Source organism: Thermobia domestica, chromosome 3, assembly GCF_964235325.1.
Source record: "Thermobia domestica chromosome 3, izTheDome1.hap1.1, whole genome shotgun sequence".
NCBI lineage: Eukaryota > Metazoa > Arthropoda > Insecta > Zygentoma > Lepismatidae > Thermobia > Thermobia domestica.
Genome location: NC_137456.1, coordinates 313,648,432 through 313,671,057, shown reverse-complemented (window position 1 = coordinate 313,671,057; position 22,626 = coordinate 313,648,432).

Sequence of the window (22,626 nt, the reverse complement as noted above, 5' to 3'; positions counted from 1 at the left end):
AATATCGAGGCCTGAAGTATATCCCTGCTCCCATATAGGTCCTCAACATATTCTTTCTGTCTTCCTAAGACTTCACTTTCCTCGCTGACTACTTTCCCATTCTTATTTCCTACTGCTGTCGTAATACCTCCTTGTTTCCTCCGATGTTTCATACATTTCACCTCCTTATACATTCCTTCATATTCCCCAACGCTTTCTCATTCTTCTGTGTTCTCGCATTTTCTTTTGTAAAACTCTTCCTTTGCTCTGTCTGTTTCCCTTAGTAACTCGTTGTTATAATATCCTGTACATCTTTCTGCCCTCTTCTCTATCAACTCGTTTCAGTTTTCCTTTCTCTCATTTTCTGCAATATCTTTTCTGTAACCCATTATTTGTTAGCCGTTTTGTGTTCGCGGTAACCTACTACTTCTTCTGCAGCCTAAGTATGCAAAGTTTAAAGAAGTGCGAAAATTTTTGATTGAAAATAGCACGGAGAAATGTTCATTCAATTTGTCACTTAAAAAAATCCTCAGTACCACAATTCTGAAATCTTACATGTTTTCACCTTTCGTAAGGTCTGTACAAACTTTATATCCTACCCACTCCACTCTATGAAAATATCAGGCCCCACTATTATTTAGGAAATGCAGTAAATATTAGAATTTCCCCTATTTTTTCTTTGTTTCTTCTGCAATTCCTTTATTTTTATTATCTCTTTTTGCTGTGGATGCAAGCGCCGGAGCGCCCCGTAATCTTTGCCCCAGCTTTAAACACTTCATTTCACTTCTTCCTCCTAGAGTATATTCTGTACTGAGAGTTGAGTTGAGTTGATTTTAGTTTAGCGTCCCTTTCAGCAGCGAGGCTATATGAGACGTGGACCTACTGATTAACGTGGAATCCGAACCACATGAGCTCCCGCCGAGATTCTGTACTGAGACAAAATAGGGCAATCAAACTTATGTATCTCACCTTTCGAATTCTAACAGTGTTCTAGCTTGAACGGTGTACTATGATTTTATTCGCTGAAATGTTATGTTGGTTGTTTTTCTCATTCTCGTCATTCAATTTCTGATTAAAATACGAGTAATACACCACAAATTCTCATATTTCTTTGAGAGTCACCTTTACGTCGCCCTTGCAACACTTCTAATTGTGCATTAATTGAATCTACGAATAAAACTAATTTAATTTCCTTTTATTCGACTTCGATATTTTGTTCTCAAGTTATACATCTGTTTTTGTATTTTTCCCAGAAATTTTCGGCTGGTCATAGCACCAAAAGGAGGCACTTCTATATCCAGGTTGGCTTATACTTTTTTGTCTTATTATCTTGGTGTGAGGAATCACCTCCCAAATGTTGTTGGCGTTGTTTTGAAATACCACCAACACCACTTGTATGTTGTCTTGTATTAGGGTTGCCATATTATAAAATTAGAAAAGCGGGGGATTCTAAACCGTAAGTACTGATATGAACTTGTGTATTACAAATACTGATCTGGGATCCTTCGGACCATTTTTCCTGGGATCGTTCGGATGAAATGATGATCATTCTACGACTTACTGTACCTACAGAGTGTTCATTCTGGTTCAAACTGAGTTCTGCCCTGGCGAACATACGTAAATTCGCTTCTATAAGAGTCTTTGAGCTTACACTTGAAATTGTCCTTCGGCATTCTCGTAGTTTATGAAGTCATGAATAATTCAAGTATGTTTGTCATAACATCCACTAATGAATATTGTAAGGATCCCCACGTTGCCGTACCAGGCAATAACCACGTGTGTTGATAATAAACACAAACAGACGACGTTCCCGAAGAGGAGTCGATCACCATCGCCAACAGTCGGAAGGACGAGAATCGACGATGGAAGCCGACAAGACAGAATAAAAAGGACCTGCACACCTCGACCAACATCAATCTTCCCGGATTGATCACAACACCTAAAACCCCTCTCACGACGCTTGGTCACCGAGAGGTACCTATCCTTATACCCACGACGCTTGGTTACCGGGTTCCTTTCCTCTTTCTCACGACGCACGGTCACCGAGAGAGAGATACCTAATTTACACCCCTCTCACGACGCTTGGTCACCGAGAGTACCTCACCTAAAAGCCCACAACGCTTGGTCACCGGGCTCCCATCTAATCTTACCTGATATTAGTGGAATTTCTTATTATTTGTGTACATAAAACTTTTGTAATAAAAGGGTGAAGGGAAAAGTCCAAATCCCGAGTACATTTATTGCTCTACCCGAGAAATCTTTACAATATTAATTTGTATAGAACCTCCAGTACATTACATTTAAAACACATGCGCCACACAAAGAAAACCACTGTGTATTAGAGCAAATCTCTTATTAGCAAACGGTTCTGCGCACGCGCACTGGGCAAATAGTTCATAGCCTGAGACTAACTGTGAGAGTGAGTCCAAATTTAACTCAGTCGAGATTGAGATTGACACAGAGATGTAGCCGTTTACGTTGAATAACATTTTATCGTCTTAGATTTTTCTCCTGCAGTGCTCCAGATTAGCACTCAGTATACAGACACCAATTCATGTATTATATTTTAATTTAATTATTTTCTACACGTTATGTAATTTTATTTTCGTATTTCATGCTATAATTTAATGTGTAGCTATAATCACACCCATATCGTAAATCTGAGTCCATAAGCTTATTTCTTTATTATGACTGGAGCCTGGCGAAAAAGTCTAATTCTGGCATCTGAACAGGAAGAAAACAAAGAAAATTTAAGAATCAAGAATACACACAAGATTTCAAAACAAAAACGTTTACAGACAACTTTAATTTTCTTTGAGATTTAATATATATCTCCAGCAACACGATTTAATATTTACAATAAGAATTTGTTTGTCTAGAAAGGTAAAATTGTTGTATAAATTAGATTAAATATATTTAATTGTATGGAAGCAGGCCCGAAAGCAGACACAGAAGTTTGGGGGGAGTCATGAATAAGATAGGGGGGTCAAGTCATTAAAATTCTCGGTAATAGTATACATGAGAACCCCCTGATCTGCATTTCTTCTGTATTCTATTACCACTTCTACATGAAATACCATAAATTTTCTATGTAGTGCAATAGTAAGAAGTATCCATGTGCACAAGACATGCGATATGCGTTAAAATCCCTCCCCCCCACACAAATAGTCATAGATAAAGTACAAGGGCACTACACATTAGTGTTGCCACGAGACGAGACGAGACGAGACTTCAGGCTGTCTCGTCTCGTCTTGTGCAAAGCATGTCTCGTCTCGAAAAAATGTGCTCGTCCCGTCTCGTGTCTCGTCTCGAGAGGTTCTGTCCCGTCCCGTCTCGTCTCGTTTGTCTCGTTTTGTCTCGTCTTGTCTCGTAAAAAATATAGCAGCATACCATGGGAACGAAAGTAAAATGTAGGAGACTGCACCATGCTAATCAAGATACAACTAAGTTATTACCCAGAACACACAAGACAAAAAATGTCACTGTGGCTACACCGTGAAGCATTCACCTCCGGTGTGTATGGTAGTCGGTTCGATCTCGGTTAGTGCCATGTGAGCTTTATGGTGAACAAACATCGCGTGTGTGTGTTTTCTCGAAGTTGTCTTTTATCCTATCACTTTCTTCATTCCACTAATTTTTCCATCATCATCAATTCGGAGTGGGCCAAAGTTGCCTAAAGGTCTTAAAAATAAATTCAAATAAGCTCACAAGGCAAGGACAAATAGTTTACAAGATAATATATCTCTGCTGTTAGTTGTCTGAGGCTTCTCGACCCTGGCTTTTTTTTTTTTAACATTTTGAAACAAATTTGTTTCACCAGTTTCAATACACGAATATATATTAAATTGCTCATAGGTACATAGAAGATAAAAACACTAATGTCAAATAATGTTTACACGACAAAGTTCGATGTAAAGGTCTCACCATACGAGGGCGCCCATGTTCTGGTTTCCAAGGGGGAGGGGAGTATAAGCGACGTTTCAAATATAGTTTCAAATTTTGCTGTAACTAATATAAAAATTCGATTGTGTTTCTGATATTCCCAAGTACAATTTCCTCTAAGGGGGGCGAGCGCCCCACCTTGCCCTCCCTGATGGGCGCCCTTGCCAGACACTACCGTATACTATCAGCCCACTTGCTTTATAGTGTCGGTATATATATATATATATATATATATATATATATATATATATATATATATATATATATATATATATATATATATATATATATATATAGATAGATAGATAGATAGATAGATAGATGTGTGTGTACACTTTGATTTCGTATATTCCAGCCTTTAGGTTTCGTAATGTTAACCCATACCAATCCAAAAACTACTTTCCATTTTAGCATGTTTAGATTTGTTGCAATTATTATTTTTTTTAAAGCTTGGAACCAAATAATTTTATTGAGTAATGGAAATTATTTGATTGAAATTTTATAGGTTACTGCACAGTAAGCTCTACTTAAAGTGCCATTGTAATGGGAGCTGAACGACACATCGGAGGAAAGAATGCTCATGGCCAGTCTACACCTCCATGGCACAAATCTGTTCCCATACCCGCGGGGTGTGTGCCCCTATATGGTGGTTGCCCCGTTTGTGTAACAAACTCATGACAGTACACCCAGATTAGCTAGTGGTCTAAAAAAATGATTTTTGGGTGGCCATTTTGGATTAAAGTTTCTTATATTGTCGTGATCTATTCGTAATCATACAAGGTACACCTTCATACCAAGCCGAGCGGTGTGCGGCGATAGACTATCGGCTTGAATTCCCCGGGTTGAGTCCCGGAAGGGTCATGTGTATGGATTTTAACAGCATTTGTTTTTCCGTATTGTGTCAGGGGGCGAAATCGTACGGAATAAAAGGATTTCAGTCTGAATAATTTGGAGAGAATATCCTCGCCAGGTTATTTTCATGGGAGTAAGGAATTTGTAAAAATATAGGATACACATTTTATAGCAGGGTTAAAAATATGGTTTGGGTATCCTATTTCTTTTCTGTTAATTATGTTCTTCAATGTTCGAATTTTGATCATTCTCATGATATTTTCTGCTTTCAACGCAGTTCCATGAATATTATACCAAATGTTCTTTACATTTATTAAGTTCAGAAGGTTTTATCCGCCTGTAAGAAACCATTTTTGAAGATAATTCAGGTCCTAATGAATATTTTTCACTAAGAAAGGGAAGTATTACCATCTTCTAAACATGGAAGCAGAGGGCAATTTCGCACTCTGGTCAGATCAAACATTTCCGCGTAACAAAAAGAAGGCCCCCCTGTAAAACCTCTTCACTTCCATTGTTATTGCTACTACCATAAATCTGCTGAAAGCAAACAATTTGAAGGGTTTGTTGATTTCTTTGTCCTTCTCCCGGCTTCCAAACGAAGAGGTGAATTTTACAACATGACTGCTGTAAGCGGGCGATTGGTAAAATGGTAAAAGCGTTCTTTTATGTGTATGTGTGTGTGTGTGTGTGTGTGTGAGAGAGAGAGAGAGAGAGAGGGGGGGGGAGAGAAAGAGAGAAGACAAAATTTTAGTTGCAAGATGACGTACTTCAATTGCCGTTTCTGTACATTTAGCAAAAAGAATACCGCCGCGCCACCAGAGAATAAAGGCAAGTGTAGCCTGTTCTCCTTTGCCAACTCAGCCAGAACTTTCAACTACAGGCTGTGATGAGTGTAGACCTTACCCAGTTTTCAAATTGAATAGCTGGTTGTGGTAGTTCGGTTTCTTGATCTTGCAAAAATCTTCCCTGTCTTTGTTTTGTTCGTCATCATTCCAGCCAGAAATGAAAAAAAAGAGAATTCCTCAGTTTACAGCAAGGGGAGTTTGGGACAAGAGATTAAGGATGATATTCCTGGAAGCTCATGTATCACGATTGTTTCATTCAATAGACAGAGGACACTTTTCTATGAAGGCTTTTCAACATGTTTTCTCACAAAGGGGATTTTCCTTTTGCAATCTATAGGACCACTGGCAATTTCAATCTTGGCCATTCCCGCCAGCGTTTTCACTTTCGAGACACGAGACGAGACGAGACATTTCACGAGACGTCCCGTCTCATCTCGTGTCTCGTATCGTGGCAACACTACTACACATGCAGATATAAAGTACAGGTACGTTCTTTTTTATTTTCGTATCAGTCGATAAGTAAATAAAAGTCGCTTTTTTACCCCCTTTGTAAGTTCGTACATACTCAATGAATAATCCCTAAAAGTATGAGCGTCCTGCTCCTTCGGGAACTGATGCAGCTTCATGTATACTATAACCAAATTATCTTACAAATATCTAAATTGTGATTTTTGTATTAATAATAGCATTTTTTATTGAGGTCTGGATGGGCCATGAAAAGTTTAGGGGAGCAGCCCCCCCTCTAGTTGCGGGCCTGTATGGAAGAGGCAAATATGATAAGCTGCTGAAAAATTATTTCCTTCGGGGAATGTCTGTTCCGACATTGTTCTGCCACATAACTAAAATTAAGTGTTTTTCTAACAAGTTTTCGGTGTTCGTCAAAAATTCTCAGTAAAAAATTGAATATTGAAGTCCGACTTGAAATAACTAACATAGTCTCACGTAAATACTATTCCCAAAGTAAATGGTAAATATACGAATCATAAGACCAAGACCAAGTACTATTAAATGTCTACAAATAAAAAGGTTACATGCTTGAGTATTCCAGAGTGTGTTCGTAAGGAAAAGTTTCGTTAAGCTAAGAGCACATTAAACTTCATAACAATGTGCTTACCCGACATACCTTCAGCGTGGAATCAAGGATAGTATATTCTCTGAAAGGAAAAATATGCAATTTAGTAGAGTCGACGATATGTATGTAGTTAAATGAATAGATAAAGCTACATTTGAAGGTTAAATAAATGTATACATATAAATAATGAAGGCATAAAAGTAACAGAATAAATAATTAATAATTTAAAATCGTGCATTCGAAATAATATCATAAATAATATAATAAAAGAAGAAATAAGAAAGAGAAGAGAAAGAGATAGGAAAAAGGAGAATACCTAAACTTAATACTCACTTGGTACACGCTGAAGAGGAATCCACTGGGTTCTTGTAGTCGATGAAACATCTAGGAAGCGAGACAAGAGAACGCTATCTGAAAGAAATAAAGCAAGATTAAAAGATGAAATAGGAACACCTTAGCCTAACGATTTCTTTACAAGATTGAAACACTAACTACTGGAACTGAGATATGTACAACGTGAAGTAATATATGTATGTAATACGGTGCGAAAACGTTTACTTGTTCATTATTTATTCACTTACCTTGCTGATGGAATATATGTAGACGAGGTTTCTTGAATGTTATATGTTCCACACACTGTAACCTGTTCAGTTTACAATACATGATCAACTGAAATTTTAATATTGTTGCGAAGTCATTTCATGGTTTTAGCCTAATTATATTCCTCAGGTTACGCTAAGTTCGTCACAGTATCTATTAAACTCCGTGTGATGTGAAATCAAAACCTTCCTTATGATCCCTGCTCAGTCAAGAACCAGGACATCGCGTTACCGATGCGTAATGTAAGCAGTTCCTTTCTGTAGCTGTTGTATTGACTTTCACTCATTGACCGTCGTAGGGGATTGTATCTCGTGGTATGGTTTACAGGAATAAGGGTACCCGTTAAAGAACAATGTCAGTTAACATCTGTAACGTGCCACCTGGTAGAAGGTTAAATAACTTATAACGACGGTGAGTGGATGAGACGTACGACTTAGCGTACACTCACGCACGTGAAGAAAGAGAATGTAAGAACCGTGCGTATAAATGAGGATGAGGCAACCACAACACTCCAATCCAAGAAAGTGGGTGGTTTTTAGTGATTAAGAGATGATTAAGCGGGGAACGAATATAGGACTTGAAAATCGGGTAATATGGCAACCCTATCTTGTATTGAGGTTTTGAACACGATGCGAAGTATGTCGGTTTATTCCCGGAACTCTCTCTCTCTATCTCTCTGGATATATATAAAATGCAATTGTTATATTTCAAGACTATTTTTACTATACAGTGTGTCCACAAAAGCACTCCCATTTTTGAACTGATTGCACAACGAAAACGTTTTTCAATATGTTTGTAAGTAAGGTGCCAGAAGGTGTAGTAACTCAAAATATTTTTTCTTTTTTACAGATTGTAACATTTGCCCATTTTTCCGCTAGAGGGCAGTAAATTCAAGATTGCGCTCTCCAAACAGCTGGTGTGTGTTAGAATTCCATACAATGAAGAGTGTTGTGTCTGTTCAACGTGCGTTCAGGCAAAAATGTGATGTTGAACCACCTTCGAACAAGTCAATTTTCCCCTACCTGCATCCATGGAAATTTTGCCGGACAGAATCATAGAAGCTGTAAACACAATCACGCCGGATATGCTTTCCAGAGTATGGAATGAGCTCGATTATCGTCTAGATTTTTGCCGTGTGGCAGGTGGGGCACACATAGAGTGCCTGTAATAAACATATATCACATGAAACTAAATGAGTTGTTACACGTCTACCCAAAAAATGAACACAATGTAACTGTATCAAAATTTTGCTTAAAATATTTTTCGTATAAACGCAAATTCTGCGTTAGTGCATTATGTGACGTTCATCTGAATTTGTACACTTTCTGTGTTATATGTTTCTCATTGATCGTGCTGCCGTCTGGTGGTGCTAAAAGACAGGGTAGAAGAAAGGAAAAGGAAAGAAATGAGAGGCAATAGTTAGTTTTTCGATGTGTGTGTGTGTGTGCAAAGAATGACTCGACAAAAATTCTAGAACAAAGTCGATCCTAGACCCCAATATACTTTGAAAAATATGAATATTAATATACTTTTATAAGAAATATCAATATTCGCAAAACTGTGTAAACAATCAGTAAAAATAGTGTTGTTGATATGGATGTTTTGATGGTTTTTACGTAAGTCGTTGTCAAAGTAAATCAGCCCCAAGTAATATTTTATAACGACTGGGGGGCGTGATCGAGATTACGAGTGAAACAAAGGTCTTCGCAAGGTGCACTCGAAGAGAATGGACTCATGATTACCGACTAAAGTGAAAATGTCTGAATAACATATTTTCTCCAACAGTAGCTGCAACATAATGCTGTTATTACGTCAGCCAGAAAAGACTGTTTCATAAACTCTTAAAATTGGAAGAAAAGACAATTTCTACAAGAAGATTATTTCGGATTCGTAGTGTGTATACTAAAATGTGATCATAATAACAGGCGCCACGACGAACTAAAACTGTTCTTGTGAACGATTTCAAAACGTATCTACGAACTTGTTACGTAATTGGGGCAATATATCCAAAACAATCAATATGTTACAGGTATGTTTAATTATTGAATAAATGGCACTCTAATGTTTAGATTTGTTTGTTTTCTCTTTTTCTAGATCGCATGACGAAGTAAGAATATGGTTGTTACGTCACTTGTAAGCAATCTATGAAAGTGGGTGATGTTCTCATCTATTTTTCATAACACGCCTTAGGTCTTCGCCCAGGTGATTCCGTCCGAATCTGGACCATTACGGTGAGGTGTGTCGCGCCTTCCTTAAACGATTGTCGTGGGGACGAACTTTCTGAACCCACAAATAAAATAGTGCAAAGCTATATTATTTGAGGGCGAAGAGTAGAGAGTTCTCTGCGGTGGCCGGTTGAGGATGGTGTGTACCGGGCAGCGCTATGCTGTACCGTAATAACAATAGGCCCTATTCGTCAAGGTTTTCATTTTATAACCAAATAAAATCGAGGAGTGTGTTTGTGGACACACTGTATTATTTAAAAGATAGGGTATAAAGTAAGATAGGGTAAGTATGTAGGAATAATTACTTACTGCTTCAGAAATCTATAAAAGTTTTTGCTTTAAAATACTTTGATTTTCCAAAAGTAGAATTCATTGTATCTGATAATCTTCTATTATTATAATTTATTTTGATTCCAGGTCATATATTGGGATGATAGATATTTCTACACTGAACATAGATTTCTGTCCTTGAAGAATGAAGAAGTTCTTGCAATTGGAATACAAAAGTCCACCTTGTGTAATACAAATGTAAATGATATTATAAACAAATTAACTGGAAAAGGAAGTGGAAATGTGTGTCCGGAAATACCAAAACAACTACACAAATGGATAGAAAGTAATAACATATCAAGTTGGAAATTTAAAAAATAAATTTCAAGGTTAATAAAATGATAAACGAAAACATATTGATGAAATAAAGGTTATGAAATAAAGGCGCGAAATTTGATTTTATTTCATCTATCCATTTAAATGTGAAATTATTTTTATTTATTTATTATTATTATTATTATTTTTTGTTGAAATGTTGATCTACCATAGCAACATCAAGGTATTTTTGGATTACAAGGAACACCAACGGGAGGGCCTCTGAGGCCCACAGCATAAAGGTCATTATTTCCCACGGAAAACAATTTATCTTGCCTGATATGAACTTGGGATGTCTAAGACATCATATATTTTTATTACCAATTATTACTGTTTCTAAGTACAGTGTTGCCAACTATATATGTGTATTTTTTTAAGTTACGTAGTTTTTATTTATGACAGTAACTATGACCTATTTATTTTATTTGTTTGTGTAGAAAAAACTATCCAACAAATCAATAGCAACTTACTACAGTGTAGTATGTATACAAAGGCGGCTACTAAAAGCATTTTGGTGGTGGTGCAGTAAAGTGGGGTTGAATGGGGAAGAGTGGGATATACTTCAGTATTTCAATGAATTCAGGATTAATCTTTTATAATTCGATCCCGGTTATCCTTGGAATGGAGAAATTCTTTCAAATTTTGTTTCCGCGAAAAGATAGACAGTGTGAGGGACGTTCATTGGACACTATTGGGAATGTCACCAGAGAAGCAGTGGTGCCAACTCAACAAGAGTTACAATTTTTCTAGTACAAAACGTCAGGTTTTTGCACCTATGGAATGAACATGTAAAACGTAAGCAAACAAGCTACGACTTGTTTGTTAGTTTTGTAAACTAACATTACTACAACATCATGAATATTACAAGGGATCCATTGCAAGAAACGTATCATTGCTTCCATTTGTTCCATTTACTTTATCAAAAAAAAAAAAAGTTCAAATCACTGTCTTTTGCATCAAACTCTTACATGATTATTTCCACCTTGCTATATTCGAGCTCACTACCTTCTATGTCAGATTCATTTGAAAGTTCTTTCTCAATTGAACTTCGGCAAAGAGCATGATTTACCATTGTTCCAACGCTGCTGCAGATTCCCACATACAGTCACAGTCACAGAATAACGAACTGACAATTTCTTATGAAATATGCGTCTTCAATCAGTGTTGTAGGCTGCTGCTCGTAGATTCTATGATTAAAAATACTTGAAAACATAAGAGGTGCAGCAGGATAGTTCTTTCCAATCGCTATTGGAACTTGATTCTCTCTCTTAATATATATATATATATATATATATATATATATATATATATATATATATATATATATATATATATATATATATATATATATATATATATATATATATATATATATATATATATATATATATATATATATATATGTGTGTGTGTGTGTGATTATAATATAAAGTAATATATTTTTGTGTTAGGAGGTTTCGAGGAATAAACTAAAAGAAAACAAAATATTTAGGTGTCAAGAAAATAATCAGAAAAAATGTGTATACTAAATTTTTATCAAGTGCAGTTGGCAACACTGCATCAGAATAATAGCTCAGAGTGCCCCTGTAGGTTGTAATACCAAAATTGCTTCAAAGGAAAATAAAATAAATAGCCAAAACACTGGAATATAGCAGATAGCGTATGCGGTGAATAGTCCCTTAGTACTACCAAGCGGGGGCCTCTGAGGCCTACAGCACTTTCTTTTTATATAAATAAAAAAACAAGACATTAAAAACTAAACAAGTACGTTTTATGATGAATGGGGTCAAGCTTTACAATATCATTTTTTTTTAGATATTTGTGCAAATAGAAATGTTACAAAATGTAACGGAAATAATTTGTGTGCCTCCAAGGCGCTCCCCCTTGATGTTCCTAGGGTTAATTTTGTTTTGTATGTACACCTTGTCTCAAAAAGGTTGAGCGCATTCTTTATTGGTGTTTTGAGGCAAAAATTTTCTAAGTCCAGCTTCGGGTATCTTCGGGAAAAAGTAAGCCAGGTTCGAACCTCCAAGCCAGCCTTTGCAATCGGGAAAAAGTTTGCAGATTTGTTTTTCTTCTTTTAAATATAATAAGACTTGTTACCAAGTGTTTAAAAAAGCAACATTGATTGAAATACTTAATGATACAATGTTTCGAAACTTTTTTTTTTTATGTCAGCACATGCTTGTTTGTCATTTAGCTCTCCATACGTAATGGAACATTTAAATACGTTAAAGAATCTTTCCATATGTAAAAGAATGCTCAAAGTTAAGAAATAGAACATAATTATCACCTGAGTACTAAAATAAAAGTCAAAGTAGAACAGAAACAGCGTTTGTAATGGATATGAATGTCATAATTATCTTGAGATCCGTTATACATCGCTAGAAGCATAGTTCTAGAAGTCCTTGTGTTAGCTCATTGGTAGGCTGTCGGATTTCAAATCTTAAGGTTGAGAGTTCGAATCCCGTCTAGGTTAGTCCTTTTTTTAAATTATATTTTCCGCAATGCATGAAAAATTATATAAAATAATTACATTAGAATACATAAGTTGTGTATATATAACATAATCATTGCAGAACATAGTAATTATTATATTTAAAATATAACATCTGAGATAATTTTCACAGTAGGTCGGTATTATATATGAGGATGTAAATACAACTTAATAAACTCGTTCAATAGCAATAAATAAGTTATGTAGTGTATTTATTTGCATCTATTTGTCATACAGATGTAACTTCTCATTATTCTCATTACAGCATGTCATTTACATTCGTGAAATACAATATATTCCTACGGATATAGAAAGTGTATAAACAGAGTATCCAAAGTCGTATCCTGCTTCAAGACACATAACTTTTCCCGATCCCCTTAACGTCACGGGAAGAAACACAAACTCTCTTTAGAACGGAATGTCGTTACTTAGAGTCTCATTCGAATACGTTGAATATGCTTTTGTATATTCATCTCTCTCTCTCTTTCGCTTTGTTTATGTGTGTGTGTGTGTGTGTGTTGCGGAATATCCCAAGTTGAATACAACATTTGCCAAGTATATGATCATCATTGTCATCGAATACCAGAAATTGAAAGTCGTGTTTCTTCAGGTTGAGTTTGCGTGTTCATGTTAGCTCACTGGTAGAGTACGGACTTGCCAATAAAGAGGTCTTGAGTTCAAAGCCTACAGCTAATTATCATTCTTTTGTTAGTAGGATTGCACAGAAATCGGATACAAGGAGTGGTTTACTTCTAGAAATATTTTCAGAAGCGTTTAGGTAGCCCTGAAAAGGGCTGTTTTCGGGAGTTAAGGCGGGGACATTAATATTGTGTCCAAGACCCTTCTGAATTTATTACACGCTCCATTCTTCTGGGCATGGAATCTATTACATGGATGACAAATCTATCTCCTTCCCCTACCTCCAGCCATGCTTCGGAAACAAGATGCCACAGGTCATCCTGAGTTCTTGGTGGATCTGCCTCAGGCCAACTTTCCCTTAGAGTACGCTTCACTTCTGCCCACATATTTTCCATGAGATTGAGGTCTGCTCCACGAGCGGCCAGTCGATTAAATCAATCTCAGGGTGCCCTGCGAACCATTCCTGAATCACACGGGAAGTATGTATTGGCGACTGGTATTGCTGGAACTGAATTACACCATCAGGCTGAAATACTCGTACAGATAGCACCATGATATTACTGATAATGTCTAAGTACTGAGCATTGTCCAGATGTCCTTCAATTCTATGAAGCTGTCCTGCTCCGCGACTGGAAATCCAACCCCAACATAAAATAGATACAGGCCACTGCGATTGCAAGCAGCCACATATCCATGGTCATATCGGGTGCCTCTCGGACGATACACAAAACGGCGTCCCTCCTTTGATGTTGTGAATATGGATTCATCTGAGAAAACTACGTTTTCCCAATTGAGACCCACATTCGCCTGTGCAAACGCGAGACGGTAAATTTTGTGGTCGTCTGAGAGTTTTTCCTTCACGGCAGCAACACGGCCACGTAACCCAGCATGACGAAGCCTTCGCAGAGCTGTATGCTTTCTACCAGGAAAGAGAGAAACTTCCCTTAGCTGTCTAGACGTCCTTGGTGGGTCTAACCGGGCTTCGTTTACTAATCTCGCATCTTGGGCTTCGGTTGACACATGTGGACGACCAGGAGATCGTAAATTATCAGTCTGACCTGTAGCACCATATTTCCGAATCCATCGCCTTCCTGTAGAGGCCGGGACACCTACTCGCCTGCTAGCTGCAGTTGCAGAATAACCTTCCAACTCCCATAAAGTAATTACTGCTGTACGTCTATCCATAGTTACCAATGTTCTGAGCTGTGAGAAGGAAGCAATAGGTAGGTAAAAGCTAGTACCTGACGTGTGATTGGTTACTTGCACGACACGCCTATTGTGGGGAATAGCGTTGCCAGATCTAGCATAATGATGCTAGATCTAGCATAATTTGCATGTCTCTAGCATCTAGCATCTTGCTTTTAGCATCCTGTCCAAATCTAGCACAATTTCAGCAAGTTTATCAGAAATCCGTAAAACCTGGAGATGAGAAAGAAGTTGGTCGTGGCAAGAAAAAGAACGGCAGAAATGTATCCTCTTCCATTGATTCATACAGTCGGTAAACCATACAGGCAGTCTTATTTTCCGAAGTAAGTTCGAAACGTCTTTGGGATTTTTTGTGGCTCCACCCAGGGTTTTCTAATCCTTTAACTCCGAGGCATGGGCGGAGCTATGGGGGCCATTTTACCCCCAACTTTTTGACAACTTCACCATCTTTATTTCTGACTTCATGATCATATTTATTCCTGAAATGACAGCTGCGAGACCGACCAAAAATCTGCCGCCCCCCCCCCAGCAGACGATTCCCAACTCCCCTTATGCTGCGAAGTAATTTTCTTTCAAAATATGTAAACAAAAACTTTGCATTCATTTATACGATATATACGCCATTGAGTCTGGCAACGACTGCATTAATTTAGCTGAGTTAAAATTTTGGTGCGTGAAGTATTGCATTCTTGCTCTCTGTGTATTTTAAGTTACGTTATCGTATCTCAACTTCGTTTTTTTAAACTCCTGAATTAGTAATTATGAGGATCTAGCATAATTTGACCGAATCTAGCATAAGTTCGATCAGGTTTTGGAATAATTCCGAGCTGTGAGTCTGGCAACGCTGGTGGGGAACGACTTGGTCAACGACTCGCGAAAGAAATCTGAAAATGGTGTGTCGTAATAATAATATCAAAAACAGTTTTTATAAAGGAATATTAATACATACGAAAAGCTGTTTAAAGAATGAATTGTTATACTGACTTTACACGTATAAAAACATATACCATATACCAAACAGATTGAGCGATATGATGATAGCTGTTTTGAGACAAACTCTTTCGAAGTCCAACTTCGGGTATCTTCGGAAAACAGTAAACTAAAGCTGCTGGTTCGAACCTCCAAAGCCAACCTTAGTAATCGGGAAACGATGTACAGATATGTTTTTCCTTCTGTTAAATATAATAAGACATGTTGAAATGGTATTAAGTGTAGAAAAAAGTAACATTGAAATACTTAATGATACAATATTTCGAGACTATGTATTCACACTCTCGTTTCGTCATTGTGATTTCCATACGGAAAAGAGCATTTACGTATGAGCTCAGTTATATTTCAGAAGCAGCTTCCGAAAAGCGGTCATGTTAGCTCAGTGGTACACCACCGAGCGTTTAAATCGTGAGTTCGATACCCGTTCAGGTGAAATTCTTTTATGATATTCTACTTTCCTCAATGCATGAAAATTATGTAAAATAGTTACATTACAATTCATCAGTTGTATATATCAGTTGAATATATATCTTCATATCATTAGTTGTATATATCAGTTGAATATATATATTCATATCATTTCACGACATAAGTAATTCTTATCTTTAAAATATAACATCTGAGGTATTGACAGAACGTCGGTGTGTTATGTGTGAATATTGAATACAAATTTAAAAAATCGTGTAATAGCAATAAATAAGTTATGTAATGTATTTATTTGCAGCTACTTTCATCGCAGATAACTTCTCAATATTCGCATTACAGCATTTAGGTAGAGCATATCGAAAATCGGATCGTGGTCCAAGACAAAAAACTAGCTAGCCCCAAACTGTCACGTAAGAAATTCGCGAATCGCAAAAGTAAAGTGAAGAGATTGAGAGCAGTAATTCCTTAATCGCTCTCTCCCAACTCTCTCTTATCTGCATTTATACACATAAAAGTGTATGTATGTATGTTCCAACATAACTCATGTATGCCTAGGGCAGGGTTTCTCAACCTGGGAGTCGCGGCCCCTAGGGGATCGCGAAGATAGGCGGAAGAGATAAATATAGTTAGAATCTAATACCAGAAATTATTTTTAAATATTATTTTTAATTTTGTTCTGATAGGCATACTTTTGTTTTTTATACACACTGTAAAGAACAATAAAAAATAAGTCTACTGAACATTTTCAAAGGGTGTAGAATTCGTGTTACTATTCGGTTCAAAGTCTTGTCGTCGCGAATTCTGTCGAGAAATTTGAAGCTTAAAATATACAAAACGATAATCATGCCTGTTGTTCTGTATGGTTGCGAAGCATGGTCGCTTACTTTGAGGGAAGAACATAGACTGAAAGTATTTGAGAACAAGATCCTTAGACGAATATTCGGACCCAAGAGGAACGGGAATGGGGAATGGCGGAAACTTCATAACGAGGAACTACATAATTTATACGGTTTACCCAACATTGTTAGGGTCGTCAAGTCTAGAAGGCTTAGGTGGGCAGGTCATGTAGCTAGAATGGAAGAAAGTAGAAACGCTTTCAAAATCTTGACTGGAAGACCAATCGGAAAACGACCATTAGGAAGACCTAGGCGCAGATGGGAGGACAATATTAAAATGGATTTCGCTGAGATACGAATACAAAGTAGAAATTGGATCCAATTGGCTAAGGATAGAAGTCAGTGTAGAGCTTTTGTGAACGCGGCATTGAACCTCCGGGTTCCATAGGCCATAGAGTTAGTTAGTTAGTAGAGTTGTTTAAAAATGAATTTAAATCAAAGAGGTATGATATAAAACTAATGAGAACTGTATATAGAAATACTAGAAAAATACACATGCAACAAAACCTGCACATTGAAATACAATTAAAATTAAAACCTAATGAGATACCTAAGCATGGTGTAATTTCACTAGTTCAGCAATGTCCGGTTCAATCTTCATGACGAACATTATCAAGCCATTTTCAACTGATAAGCGATTTCTTATCTTTGTTTTAATGTTTACCATAAAAAACACACTTTCGCACAAATACGATATAGCAAATGGAATTATTACTTTTAAAGCAGCAATCCCCAGACCAGGATATTCTTCTCTCCTCATCAGGCAGAACTTGTCCAAGTCTTCGTTACAAAAAACCAGTTGCAAAGACTTGTCGCATGATCATTCTATTATTTGGTCAAGAAGTTGTGGGCTTAGATCGGATACGTTAATGGCCTCTTCAATGAAGGAGTTTAACATCCATCTTGAACCAGCACTTTCGTCGTTGGGAATATAGATATTACAGTTACTGTATCCACTGTCAGTGCCGGGCGCCGAAAAAAGGGGCCACACATTTCGGAGGAAGTGTGTTACTCATGTTAGGAAAGTGCATGTGCACATGTGTAAAATAGAAGGAAAAACGTAATAAAATGTGCTCAAAATTAAGGAAAGGTAGGGTTTATTTTGAAAATGTTATTGAGCTTCGTGCCAGCCATGGTGGCGCTTCGTAGCTAGTCTGTCGACGTCACTCATATATACGGTGACATCGTACTATACTCTCGCCCCGGGCGCTGATTTTCCATGGCACTGTTCACTATAAACAAAAAAATGGATTCTACTATTATAGAAATAGGTATGTTAAAAATCCCACACAAGCTTATTATAAAACAAATTATAAAAGGGTCGCTGGCAAGAGCGTGTGATAAAAGGGGATCGTGATAGGAATTAGATTGAGAACCACTGGCCTAGAGTAATTTTAACCACATTTCTTATAGTTTCGAAAAAAGTGCTGTCGGGTTACCTATGGTGAATGGGAGGGGGATACATATAAAAGATTAGTAGAAAATGATCGATATTAGATTCATAGTTTTCGGGGTCGCTTAGATAAATAGTGAGACTTTCAATTTCGCTTAACTCCGATTAAGCTCTCATTAGTAGGGATGGGCACGAACGACTTTTCTTTGAAACTCGACTCGACTCGAAACAGACATCTTTGAGGTCTACTCTTGGACTCGGCGCGAAAAATATCTTCCAACTCGACTCGGATTAGAGTCAAGTCGAACCAAAACGAGCAAAATCCTGTGTGTAGTCCTACCTGGACAATACATAGACAATAATTATTCTATCATCAATTATACTACTATTACTACAAATAATAATAATAATAATAACAACAATAATAATAATAATAATAATAATAATAATAATAATAATAATAATAATAATAATAATAATAATAATAATAATAATTATTATTATTATTATTATTATTATTATTATTATTATTATTATTATTATTATTATTATTATTATTATTATTATGACAACACCGTGTACAAACATGAACAATAGATGGTTAGTGAAGGAATACTAAAAGCTAGTTGACTGCCGACGTCGGTAGTCATGAACTCTACAAGGCAAAGACATCGTTCATTACTCTAAGCTGTAAGCGTCGGTGGACTACAGATGGTCAACTATTGACCTCTCGCCAGAAATTGGTGGCCCCGCAGCGACGATCCGTGGTGGCCCAAGTTCCATTTTGAAAACTTTACTACCAGCAGCAGAGACGCGATGAAACGCCAACGAACCACAAAATTACTCTCCCAAAATATGTCAAAATGCCTATATGTGTGATTTGTTTATATTTAGGTGAATCAAAAAACACAAAACAAATACCCGGGGTGGACGCAAACTATCAATATTACGATTACTAGGCACGTGTTCTTCTGACTTCCCCACGGAAACGATCATAAAAAGCTTGGTTGTTGAAGGATAAATCATTGACGTCTTAATTTAGCCAATCAGACAAACCCCTACATCTCGAGTTCTAGAAGGTGACACCGTGAACCGTTTCAGATTTATTGCTTCCTGGTGGAGTACTATCTATGAGCAAAATTTGAGCATAATAGCCGACATGCATCTTCGGTGCCTCTTATCTTTAGTACAATTTTAACCAGAGATGGTGTGGGTCAATGAAAATTTGATCCACGACCCACCATGACCCACTATCACCCACCACCCAAATGCCCCATTGGCCCACTCTGATCCATCAACCATCGTGATCCATTCTTACCCACCACCAACTATGAACCACTCTGAACCATTGTGACCAACTCCGACCCACCAAAACCCATCGACATCAACTCTGACCGATAGCCCACGTCCTCCTCTCCATTGGCTAAAGAGGTTACACTTGTAATAAAACAAGACTGTGAAATTATCACTTATCGGAGTTTGAATTTCTACCGTTAATGGCTCAAGCACCTCTCTGTTACAATACTGGTGGGTCTGACCTTTACGATATATAATGGCAAAGTGTTTCTCATCTTCCAAATTAAAATGAATTTAAATTTATCATATATAATTATTTCTTTGTTGCCTTACGGACACATTTCAGTAGAAAATAGGGTGAAATTTGAAAGTTTCAAATCAAGGAAAAGTAGACCAACGTAAACAACAGAGAGAGGGAGAGAGAGAGAAACTAATTTTCTATATAATTAAGCATGCCGTACTAATTGAAAATGCCCATGTAATTAAGTTTAGAATACAAATTTTATGGCCATTTTTCTCTAACTTTATGGCTTGATTGCCTTATGCTCGGAACGCTCCATATATTAAACACCAGCTTCAGCAATTATAAATAGAAAGCAGTGGGTATAAAATTCAAAAAGAACTTTAATTTGCATTACTCAATTTGTTTCTCAACTAATATCAATCGTTTTCGATTATTTTTACAAATCAACCCACTACCAATTTCCAATATATAGAAAATGCACCCCCGTCCCCCCGCTCATAAAAGATAATTTTAAAAAAATGCCAGGACATATTCTCTTTATTTTTAATAAAGAGTTATATGCTGAATTTCAGCTCTCAGTTGAACGGCTTGTGAGATACTCAATTTTTCGCTCATGTGGTTCGGATTCCACGTTAATCAGTAGGTCCACGTCTCATATAGCCTCGCTGCTGAAAGGGACGCTAAACTCAACTCAACTCAACTCAATTTTTCGCAAAAATTCGGACTTCTACTCCCCCTAAGGATATGTATTATAATGAAAGTGACACGCGTATGATAACTTCCCAGTTGGGATTGGAGCCTGATTATATACCAAACGTCAATTTATTTGACTTTGCAATTTGACCGTGATGATTACGGAGACATAGTTACTTTCAATTTTTTATGATACATATCCTTATTTCATATGTTACAGATGATTCAAAAATACTTTTTCAAGCAGTTAGCTCCTCTAGAATCTCACAGGCTGCATCCCAAAATCCAACTCCTACTATCCTATGACAATCCAAAAGTGACTGAACTGTTTTTATTAGGAACAAATGACAAAAGAAAAATGGAGATCTTGAAAGTAAAATGTAGAAAAGCTCGGTGCCCCCAATAACTACATATTTCTCCGCCCCTTCATCCCGAACTTAAAAATAAAACTTAATTCGAATATGGTTAATTAGTGAATTTATTACAGTTAAATTCCACTCACTACATGCTACAGCTACAACTATGTAACAAAAAATAACAACTGTAAAACATGTTCTGAATTACTATTAGATTTCTTACGCTATTATTAAACATATTAGAATAGTAAAAGAGGATTGTTCGTGAAATAGTATATTTGCTCTTGATTTATAACTTTTTCATACGGAAAAAAATAAAATATTATTCAAGTTTTAAACTTTGCACTCTGCAAATATGTTGCCCTCTAGGCAATGGGACTAATGTGAAATGTGGACTATTGTGGACTAATGGGAAATGCTGCACTGTTAGCGGCGCTGAAAACTTACGATTCGATTCTAATATCGAATGATTTCGATATCTTTATGTCGCTACGTAACCACCCTGGGTGCTAATGGGAGCTTAGTTGGACTTGAATTGAAAGTAGAACCATTCACCTAAGCGACCACGAAACTATGGATTCGATACTAATATCGACCCGTTTCTAGCATTTTTGATATGTATCCCGACAGTACTCTTTTTCCAGACTGTAAGAAATATAGTTAAAATTGCTCTAGATATATCAGAATTATGTTGAAATACACACATAAATCCACTTTTATATTCTGTATAAATAGAGAGTGAGCGAGCGAGCGAGCGAGAGAGGGCGACTGAAGGCATCACCACTTCCACATTGCAAAAGCATATATCAGGAATTGAATTGAAAATCTATGTAAGGACTTTCTGCTGTGGCATGCTTCATAAGGACAATTCCAGTCTGCTCACGTGACCTTTGGGGTTCATGAATTTTTTGTGAGCGTTCCGACTTTGGATTCTCTGTTTATACCTTCTGTTTATGCATCGAATAACTTTTCAAGAACATAAATGACATTCTGTATTATGAATGTTGAGAATTACCCTCTATATGACAAATAGCTGCAAATAAATACACTACATGATTTATTTATTGCTATTGAACGAGTTTCTTAAGTTGTATTTACATCCTCATATATAATACCGACCTACTGTGAAAATTATCTCAGATGTTATATTTTAAACATAATAATTACTATGTTCTGCAATGATTATGTTATATATACACAACTTATGTATTCTAATGTAATTATTTTATATAATTTTTCATGCATTGCGGAAAATATAATTTAAAAAAAGGACTAACCTAGACGGGATTCGAACTCTCAACCTTAAGATTTGAAATCCGACAGCTTACCAATGAGCTAACACAAGGACTTTTAGAACTATGCTTCTAGCGATGTATAAAGGATCTCAAGATAATTATGACATTCATATCCATTACAAACGCTGTTTCTGTTCTACTTTGACTTTTATTTTAGTACTCAGGTGATAATTATGTTCTATTTCTTAACTTTGAGCATTCTTTTACATATGGAAAGATTCTTTAACGTATTTAAATGTTCCACTACGTATGGAGAGCTAAATGACAAACAAGCATGTGCTGACATTAAAAAAAAAAAGGTTTCGAAATATTGTATCATTAAGTATTTCAATCAATGTTGCTTTTTTAAACACTTGGTAACAAGTCTTATTATATTTAAAAGAAGAAAAACAAATCTGCAAACTTTTTCCCGATTGCAAAGGCTGGCTTGGAGGTTCGAACCTGGCTTACTTTTTCCCGAAGATACCCGAAGCTGGACTTAGAAAATTATTGCCTCAAAACACCAGTAAAGAATGCGCTCAACCTTTTTGAGACA